The sequence below is a fragment of the Nuphar pumila genome, chromosome 10 (assembly GCF_984573655.1).
Source record: "Nuphar pumila chromosome 10, dmNupPumi1.hap1.1, whole genome shotgun sequence".
NCBI lineage: Eukaryota > Viridiplantae > Streptophyta > Magnoliopsida > Nymphaeales > Nymphaeaceae > Nuphar > Nuphar pumila.
The window spans coordinates 81,244,547-81,255,365 of NC_143258.1; the positions used below are offsets into that span (position 1 = coordinate 81,244,547).

Consider the following 10,819-nt stretch of genomic DNA (forward strand, 5'->3'; position numbering starts at 1 on the left):
CATGGTGTGAGAGATCACCGGAGACCAATTTAATTTGACTGCGGTAATTTTAGGGGGTGGTGAAGCGAGGAATCATATTTGTTTTTTTGCAGAAAAGGAAGGAAAATAAATAGCAGGGGGGGGGGGGGGGGGGGGGCGCGCTGCCCACTAGCTGGATATTGGCTGGTAGTGCAGATATGTTTCCACCCCACGTCTTATCACTGCTTTCAATATTTTTGTTTCTTTTTTTTTTTTTTCTCAAGAGGATTCCAATGCCCTCTCTCTCTCTCTCTCCCACACAGGCACGCACGCACCCACCCGCTCACACGCACCTTTTTTAATCTATAAATTGGAGTACCTGAACTCTCATGAACCTCTTCCATTTTTGCCTCTACCTGAGCTCTCTCTTGCGATAGGTTTTCTTGCTTCCATTTCATCTTTCTTTGAGGGTCCCCTGTGGTTCTGCTTCAGTATCCAGCCTTTTATGTCTTAAAAGGTCCCTCTCACTGTTTCTGAAGGGTACCCGCCTGCTATTTCTGGCCTTTTCATCCCAAAATCTCAATTTTAGGAAGATTTCGGGTTTCTGCCTCTTGCTCTGTCGATTTCCTTTGTGGGTTTTCTCTACCTCTGAATTCTTCAGATAGGATTCTGGGTTTTTTTTGAAGTTGGTATCAAAACCTTGGGTTTTTATAGGAGTTTCATTGTGGGTTTCCTTCCAATTTGCTGAACTCTCTCTTTTAGAAGAAATACAGAAAACCCACGGCATATTTTCCTTTCGAAAGCCCCTCTCTTATCTCCCCCACCCAGATCACCATATTGGGGTTCTTGATGGTTCTACTTCATGATACAGTTATTATCTGAGCTTCTTCTCTCTGGGTTTATGATCAATTCAACCCTGAGGCGCAGGACCCATCTTGTTCAGTCATTCTCTGTTGTCTTTCTTTACTGGTTCTACGTTTTTTCATGAAATAAACGCTAGAGATATCTGAACAATTGGGTTCTGCTGTCCTTTTTTTCTTGCTTTTTTAGGCCTTTAGTTCCAATAAAATCGAGTCCTAAATTGTATATATACATATCTATTTCTACATATATAAATCTATATATATATCCTGCCTAATTTTCCTTCTTCTGAGAGAGAATACCCAGAAAAAAAACAAGAAAATCATATCTAGAGGGATGGCTTCTAATACTACTAGTCCCACCATCTCTACCACCTCTTCAAGCGGCAACTCTGAGGAAGATCTGCAGCAGAAGATGGACGAGAGGAGGCAGAAGAGGATGCTCTCCAACCGCGAGTCCGCAAGGAGGTCGCGGATGCGCAAGCAGAAGCATTTGGATGACCTCATGGCCCAAGTGACCCTCCTTAGGAACGACAACAACCAGATCCTCTCCAGGATGCACGTCACCACCCAGCACTACCTGAGCCTAGAGGCAGATAACTCGACCCTCAGGGCCCAGATCGTGGAGCTGAGTGCTAGGCTGCAGAGCCTTACTGAGATGCTCAACTACATGCAGGAGCTCAGTGGGCTCATCATGGATGCACCAAACCAGTACCCTGATCCACTGCTCAGACCATTGGATGTGCCTCTCATGAACCAACCAATCAGTGCATCAGCAGATATATTCCAGTACTAATAATCTTCTGATACGCATCATGGATGTATGGATGTAATTACCCAAAAAAAAAAAAAGGTGGAGATGGGCCTGATCATCTTTTTTGTTTGTTTGTTATTTATCTCTTCTTTTTTTTTGGGTTGCGGGGGGGGGGGGGAGAGAGAGTTTGCAGGTCTTTCTGTTTTAGTTGTGGTTAATTGGTCATTGGGGTCATATGATGAAGTTGGTCATGAAATTCAGTGGGGATTTCTGTTGTGTAGTGTTGTCTGTCTGTCTTCTTTTCCTCTTTTAGTTGATCTAAGGAATGGAAGAGGTGGTCTATTTATTGGTCTGTAAAATGAGTATATATTTCGATATATATTCTCATCGGGGTATTATATGCATGTAATTTAGTGTAATGGTCTTGCTGTTATAATGTGATGCAGTATTTTCTCTTTTGTAACAGTGTCTTTTGTATCATTTGGTGCCTTTAATTTGTTGGTTTGATGGCATATGGAATGTTGGTCTGTTTCCCTACTTCCTCTATGACTGAATCAAAGTTGGGGTCTACTGAAGAAAAAAATGTAAAAGCGTTGGTAAAAAATTAAGAGAGAAGTGTTGTTTGCGCTATATGGTTGTTGGCTTTAATTCTTTTTAAGGAAATTGAGAGATTGGAGGCATGAAAATCTTTCACTGGTGGAGGATTTATTGGATTTGACAAAATTAATTTCTCTGAAATTCACAAATATGGGTATCTAGAATCTGCTATGAATTGAATGATTCTGCTGTCTGCTGAAATATATTAGAATGATAAATAAAAGATATGGTAGGTCCTTGAGGTAGGCCAAAATGATAAAGTTTACTCTCTCTCTCTCTCTCTCTCTCTCTCTCTTTGAAACTGGAAAGTATTTTAGGGAAATTGCCAACATACTGGTACAAATACCACTACACTTTTATGCTCATACTATGGGAACCTTAATCAGAAAATAAGCATTCCAGACTTGAAAGGAGGAAAGTTAGCAATAGTTACCTGCAATAATTAGATCAATTTCTGGGATAAATTTCATGGAATTTTTTCTTGGTATTTCTAAAAGGGTAGGAAGTTATTGGTACAATTAAAGTATGAGGTCTATATATCTTTCACATGTAAAAGTCATGGTCACAAATAATGGTTGTTTCCTCCGAATCTCCCGGATTTTCAAAAACTCTAGTAATCCCAAAACCGTGATATTTTCAAAATATCAACTATGTTGAGAATATCATTTTTATCGTGTTATTATCCTGTCACTAACATGATATATACACTTTTTTTATTTTTATTGTTTTCTCTTACATTTTTATAAAAAAAAATTATGTACTTTTAGAATTTAGATATGTTAATATTTTCCTGAAAATTTCTCAAAAAATCCTAATTCTTTTAATTTATCACAAAATATTTCTTAGAGATTTATGGTTATGGTAAAATTTGATGGTGGGGTTTCACCTCATTTTAGAGTTCCCTATAATTTTACCTCCAGCAGTTTATGGTTAGTGTTGATTTTAGGTGCAAATTTTTGTGGGCGTGACCAAATTAAGCTGAATAGTAAGAAGACGTTCTTGTTAGTCTGAATTTACTGTAAATAGCAGGTAGGACAGTCCAAATATAAGAAACACGATAATTGGTGTGAACATGATTACACCGAAAGCGTCTTCACATGTGTCGTGTTTGCAAAATCGACAATAACAGAATCACACATCATGAATTTGAACTGCTCATTTCCTATGGAATTAGCATAGCATTTAGTTTCAACTAATTGCAAGTTAAATGGGAAAATAGAAGCACATGATATCAGTTGCTTATTCTAGCGAAGACATGATATCAGTCGGGATTTTGGTGAGAAAGTTTGTGACTTCAATGATGGCAATCAACTCTGTTTGGTACTTCAAAGAACTCTGCCATGTGACATATATGTGCTTATAACTGAATATATAATTGAGATGTGGAATATTCTCTCTGTACAACCTGTGATTCTTTATGAGATTAGAACGCACACATACACGCGAATATGCACACACCTGTGCACACCCATGTACACACAAGTTTATGATGCTATAGACTTTGTTACAGACACACCTAAGATCCACTTGTTCTGGAAATCGGTGGGCTAGGAGGGCCTTATTCCTGCTAGAGAGAGAGAGTGACCGAGAGAGCTTTGGAACATTTCCAGGTTATTTCAAATAAACGTTGTGAGATAAATATTTTTTAATGGAAAACTGAAAAATAAGTAATTTCTTTCTTATAGCATAAGGGGATCTATTAGTTGTCTCTACTTATTCAACTTGATAATAAAGATACTCAATTTTACATTAGATATTCCTTGAAAATCACTGCAATATAAAGGAAGAGGGAATTTAATAGCCTAAAGGTCAACATCTGCAGTATATGACAGCAACTTAACTACTTAAATTCAACTAAATGCAGAAAAGAATGATAAAGAGCATTTGTTCATATTAGTTTGGCAACTGACGATTCCTACAAAAAGAGAAATATTCATGTCGGTTGATTTTGAAATAAAAAAAAAAAAGAGAGAGAGAAAAGATTCCCCATATTTTTCTGACATACGCCTCACCCTTTGTGTTCTTATTTTCTCCTATAGACAATACAAATTTTTTGAGGGGGACAGCCCTTGTGACCCATCAGTGCAAAGACAGCTTACTAATTAATTATTTGAACTTTTGAGTTATATCATGACTTGTTCCTTCATCTTTAGTGCAATACCACTATCCCACATGAGTAACAATTAATAAGAAACAATGTTAAGGCATTTTCTTGCTGGTGACAGAAGAATAAAATAGTTGTGATTAATTTTTAAAATTTAGACTACTATGTTTTCTTGATTGTTTTGTTCAAACTTACATAATTAATCAAACCGATCACTTAACTTCAAGTTGTCTGATTCCTTCTCTTAACCGCAACCTAATTAGTTTCAAGGAGCCACTGGGTGCTTAGTTGACTTGGGGCCAACATCCTGAAACTGAAAGCATCTAGCAAGAAGGAAACATGGGTATGGTGACCCACATTGTGGTATATATGTATAGGGCTCAGTCAACTCTGCCAAAGGTTACAAAAACTGGCCAAGTCTTTCAGGTCTTGGCAGGGTCTGAAAGCATCTAGCAAGAAGGAAACATGGGTATGGTGATCCACATTGTGGTGTGTATAGGGCTCAGTCAACTCTGCCAAAGGTTCCGAAAACGGACCAAGTCTTTCAGGTCTTGGCAGGGTCTATCATTTGAGCAGAAAGACAAAAAAAACTTACTATAGAAAGACTTGGCCTAGTCATTCATAAGACAATCTTGGCCTCCTTTTGGTCTTTATTAGGGTCAGTGAGACTCCAAGCTGAATACCAGCTTGAGTACTACTAGCAAAGACTTGATCAAGAAGAAAGTGGTAGGAAACAACCCTTTCCTGCAGGAAAAGGGTCATTTTCCCAGGGAACATGAATCAAACATGCCCCGTGACAATATGGCTGGCCCACATGGCAGTGCGGTGGGGCCTGCGTTTTTCTGGGGGATTTTTGGGATCATTATTGTTGAGCAGTAGAACCATGCCCCAGCTTTGCACAGAAAATGTTGGCATATTTGGTTGGTATAAATATAATTGCTTCTCATGGCTCTGTCTCCAGTTTAGCCCATTTAGCAATTAGTGGTCCAACCTAGTTTTACTTAATCATGGTTCATATGGACAAAGGACCTATCCTTTTTCCTTTTCCTTTTTTTTCTGTTGCTTTTACTTTTAAGTGGTGAAGATGGAGATATATCTTCTGGTGATATTCGAACCCGAGACCCATTGGTTAAGATAATGCAACTCTACTGTATGATCATGAACCAAGAGTTGGGAATATTCTCTCTCTTTCTCTCTCTGAGAGAAGACTTTGACATCTTTATTTTCCTAAGTTGGGGGCATCTTTATCAATTTACTAAAGTACAAAGTCAATAATACTATACCTTTTTTGGCATTTATGATCTTTGTTAGTGCTTAAAAAAAAAACTCAATCGTTTCTTTCTTGAAGTTGTCTAATACAAAGAAATGAGATAGATCACATGGCATTCACAGGCATATTAACTGATGATCTTAAAGTAATTGCAATAAAGAGTGCCAATGGTTTTAATTTCCCTTTTTGTTTTATTCTTCAATTATATATCACAGTTCTTTAATGCAATAAAACCGCCCCTAAAGAGTTTTTTTTACCCTTTGACGTGCGCTCACGGTGCGTTGAGAAGGTGGTTAGCAGCTCTCTCTCTGTCTCTCTCTCTCTCTCTCTATATATATATATATATATATATATATATATATATATAATATGAGTAATGCTACAGTGCTTCCACAAACTAGAAATCATAGGTGTAGGTTGTATCTTTTTCAACCAGACCTTATGAATGTAGTCGACATAGTTTATAAAGTCATGAAATTTTGATACATTGTGAGCCATTGATTTTTAAATGTCTTAAAACACCTACATGTATGCTATAATCACATGATCCGAAACTTGTAAGTCCCTATGGCTTTTACCGTGAACTAGGGACCATCTAAACTCTTTACTTATATTGCCTTAATAAGAACAAAATAAACTTCAAGACCGAAGCCAAAACTAGAAAGGTGAAACAATAAGTCAACCGTATTGATCTGCAATTTAAATATTCTAAGGAATGAAATACTCTATCTAATATGACTAATGGAAATCACTAATTAATAGTCTCATATGTTCTTGGTGCAGATTAAAAGATTGTGGTGATAAAAGTAATCACGTGAAAAGAGATATGGAAATCTGATACGCAATGTACAACATAGAAAAATCAAAAGGAAAAGCCTTGAAGAAAAAAAGAAAAAGTGAAACATAAAATGGATAGTTTTGGTTGGGCTAGTGAGTCCTTATTAGACTAACATCTATTAGTAGGGATGATGAAAACTTGATTCATTCCCTATTAATTTCTAGAGATTTGGTTGCCTGAATTCAACTATAAATGCAATATTGTAATAAAGCATATGCCATCCATTTTCATAAAAGCTAATAAATTGATTAAATAAGGAAACATGTCCTTTTACCAGTGCTTCATAGTGGGGAGATGGTGATCTCACAAAACCTTTGTTTAGTGCGATAGGTTGCAGTCAAGTGACAATATTAGATAGCAGATTAACTTATTTTAATCAGAAAAAAATTAAGATAGGTTCCTGTTTTATTTAGTTCATCAGCAGTGGGTGGACATGCACGAGAGAGAGAGAGAGAGAGAGAGAGAGAGAGAGAGAGAGAGACTAATCTACAAACAAAGTTTTTGGAACAAGTGCCACGTCAAACAAGGTCATGTTGAGATGAGACTAAATACTTTATACTGAAAAAGAAAATATGAATAACAATTTACTTTTTTTTATGATAAGGATCCCTCACCTAAGCCAGAAAAACCCGGGGTGGGGCCCCCCATGACCACCCTGACTTCCGTGGCCCACTTCTAAAACCTATGGATGCACCCATGCGCCAGCGGGGTTTGATCCGATGCCTTCGTCTCAGCAGACTCAACCACCCAGCTGGCCACGCGGGGGACACCTGCCGTATAAAGGGCAATTTACATACTGTAAGATTTGTTGTTGTTGTTGTTGTTGTTTGTTAAGATTTGTACCGAAAATTTATGTTTAACCAGTTCAGTTTTTAAAATATTGAAGAAAAACAAAGACAACTGAGAAATTTCTTGAAAAGTTAGGCATGTGTTAAATATTTGAGAACTGAGGTGGCTAAATGCACGTTGAATGCTTATACTTAAATTACTGAAGATAATTAAAAAGGATTTGTGATGGTAATAATAATACCATTGAACTTAAACATGATTTCCCGAGGGGTTTGACGTAGTGGGGTTGGGCCGATACCCTCATACGGGCAGTTGAGGTTATCCTGTGGCCGTCGTATCCTCTGAGCAAGCCAACAATCGGCATAGGCCCTGAAAGCCCGGGTCCTAGCCACAGAGTTTTTTCCTTGAGGGATCGATCTATGATGTACCTATCACCAGGCTTAAAAAAAAAAAAAAAAACTTAAACATGACACGATTGATTAGTTACGTATAGAGCTTGACATCTAAAACTAATATGGGAAAAACCCGTGGTCCAACGCGCGGCGTAATGCTACACATTCTTTTTTGCTAATTCTCTGTTTTTTGCTGAGAGGTTTAGCTGCGGCCAAGACCGCTGCTAAAAATCACGAGCGCATAAAAAAACAATGAAACATTGCCATTTGATCTTGTGCGATGAACACGGCAACGCTTCGGCCCGACGTATCATCAAACACAAACAGTTTATGTGTTTGATGAAACTGGTTGCACTAATAGCACCGAAAGCCCGGACAAACATCTTAAAGACGGAGAAAAAAAAATAGAGCAAAAGATAGAAACCAGAGCATGACTGACCAATTGTTTGAAAAGGCTAAGCAATTTTCAACTGTTTTTTAGAGTAAAAAGCATATGAGACGGGTCAGGCTTCTCTACCTTGAAGTTCAATGCCCAAGATAAAATAAAGACTTCAATGTTTAGCAAAATATCAATATAATTGTGGAAAGTGCAAGCCCATTATGGTAAAAGTATATTGCACTCAACTTGAAGGGAAGATTGTCTACTTAGGATTCTAAAATGACCAACAGATTTATTAATTAGAATGGCTGATGTTGTAGTTTTTCTGATGGAAAGTAACAAAAGGACCACTGGAATTGCTTAAAACTATGTGTTACTTGTCTCTTCCAATAATATTTCGTATTCTTTTTACCTTTTCTTTAATACCAAGTTGCATCGAGTTTACCTTATTACATGGATTAATGTATAGTTTAACATGGATTGGGAGTACATGCACGGGCTTTGGTTCGAACGGCATTTGAACGGCTGAGGATTTTTTCAGTGTTTTCTCCCGTAAGTCTGACACCCATATATATTTGGTATGGTCTATTTGCTAAGAATCGGCACTTGATATTGCTTTTTTGAGAAAAAATATGATATTTTGAATTTTAAATATAAAAATTGGGTCACTGATTTTCAAACCTTATAAAGACTTAGATGTTGGAATAAGACGATTTAAGAGTCGAAGAGTCAATTCATAGGACCAACAAGGGGGCCTTGTGTTGGGACGTTGCAAGTTTGAACCCCAAATGGTATGGTTGTATAACTAACTGGTAGCGATCTGCCTAACCCTAACTTTCTCTGTCGAAGAGACAGTCCAAAATTTACAACCAACAAGAACAATGGGATGGCTTCCCTTCTCTAATGCTTGAGCATCTTATCGATCGGTGTTGGGAAGCGACTTTGCATAGATCCGAATTTGCAACGGGACGAAGGCCTCGCAGTTACGCTCGAAATCGTCAGGGAGTCTGAACTCTCAACCCTCATCTTTGCTTAATGCTATGAATTCTTGTGTATCTTGTGTTGTATATATCACATACATTGTTTCACTTGCATTTTATAGACTACGAAGAGGGTTCAAGCTTTGGGACACAACCCCTGAGAGAAATCCCTTCATCCCTCAAGAGACTCTTTTCTTGAAATGTGTCTATTGAAATGACTTCCAACCTCAAGAGACACTTCTCTTGGAACGTGACTGTTGGAATAGCTACTCCAACAATTACTTATGTCCATATGATCTTACATCTCCCACTTGACCATAAGAGACTTCTTGTGTTTATATGTTTGTTCTCGATCGGAACCTTGCATACACACTTTCTGAGTAATCTTTACTCACCCCTGTGTTTATATGCTTGTTCTCAACTGGAACCTTGCATACACACTTTCTGAGTAATCTTTGCTCATTTACCACTTAGACATATCTGAGCCCCATCTGACTGACATGTTTAGTGAAAACATCCCTAGTGACTGCCTTGGTTAGCGGGTTCGCTACCATGTCACTTGAAGGAACATAGTTCACTGCTATTTTATTTTTCATAAGCATATCATGAATATATTGATACTTAACTTCAATATGCTTACTTTTAGAGCTATCTGCTCATGTTTATATTAGTCTTATAGAAACTTTATTGTCACAATATAGTTGAACTAAATTTTTTGGAATGTCTAATGTCAACTCATTTAAGAAATGATTTATCCACACACCAAATGTGGCCGCCATGTTACAGGCTATATACTCAGCTTCCTGGGTATGTTGTGCCACACACCCTTGTTTCTTGCAAGACCATACAATTGTTCTACTTCCTAACATAAATACATAATCAGAGGTGGACTTTGCTTCATCTCTATCACCAGCAAAGTCAACATTTGAGTATCCTACAAGCTTTAAACTATTTGACTAATAGCATAGCTTAAGTTCCTTAGTTTCCTTTAGATATCAAAAAATTCTCTTCACTACTTCCCAGTGAGAGAACCCAAGGTTACTTTGATATCTACTTAAGGACTTACAACAAAGCTTAAGTCAAGTCTAGTATAAAGCATTGCATACATCAGGCTTCTAATTGCTTGAGCATAGGGAACATTCAACCTTTCTTGTCCATCCTTTGGACAGTCATTCTTACTTAGCTTTTGGCCTTTTACTACATGGGTACCTTTTGCCTTGGTACTTTCCATTGTAAATTTTTTTAGAATGTGGTCAAAATATTTTTCTTAACTCAGACATAGCAATCTCAATTTTCTATCTCTGTGGATTTTAATTTCAAGGATATATGAAGCCTCACTCATATCCTTCATTTCAAATCGAGAACTTAACTATGATTTAGTCATATTTGTCATGTCTATATCATTCCCTATAATTAATATATCATCAACATAGAGGGATGATACAATAAACTTACTCTCACTTTTCTTGTCATATACACAATGATCCAGACTATTTGCCTCATAACCCAATTTGGTTATAGCATTATGAAAAGTTAAATACCACTGTCTTGGTGACTGCTTAAGTCCATACAAGAATTTATTTAACTTGTATACTTTATCTTCTTTACCTTTAATTTCAAAACATTCTGGTTGTTGTATGAAAATAATTTTATTTAATTCACCATTTAAGAAGGTCATTTTCACATCCATTTGATATACGTCAAGATCAAAATAAGTTATCAATACCAAAATAATACGAATAGATGCTAGTTTGTATACAATACAGTAAGTTTCTTCATAATCGATCTCTTCTCGTTGAGTATAACCTTTTGCTACTAATCTAGCCTTGAATCTATCAATAGATCCATCTGCTTTGAGTTTCTTCTTGAAAACTCATTTGCTACCAATTGCCCTATAT

At 37.1% G+C, this 10,819-nt stretch overlaps 1 pseudogene across 1 annotated transcript; it reads left to right on the forward strand.

The window, feature by feature from the left end:
- The first annotated feature begins 355 nt into the window (after nucleotides 1–355).
- Nucleotides 356–2,084, forward strand: LOC149827017 (bZIP transcription factor 53 pseudogene; annotated as a pseudogene). The gene has a single exon (XR_016434834.1). The product of XR_016434834.1 is annotated as a bZIP transcription factor 53 pseudogene (transcript).
- The last annotated feature ends 8,735 nt before the right edge of the window (nucleotides 2,085–10,819 follow it).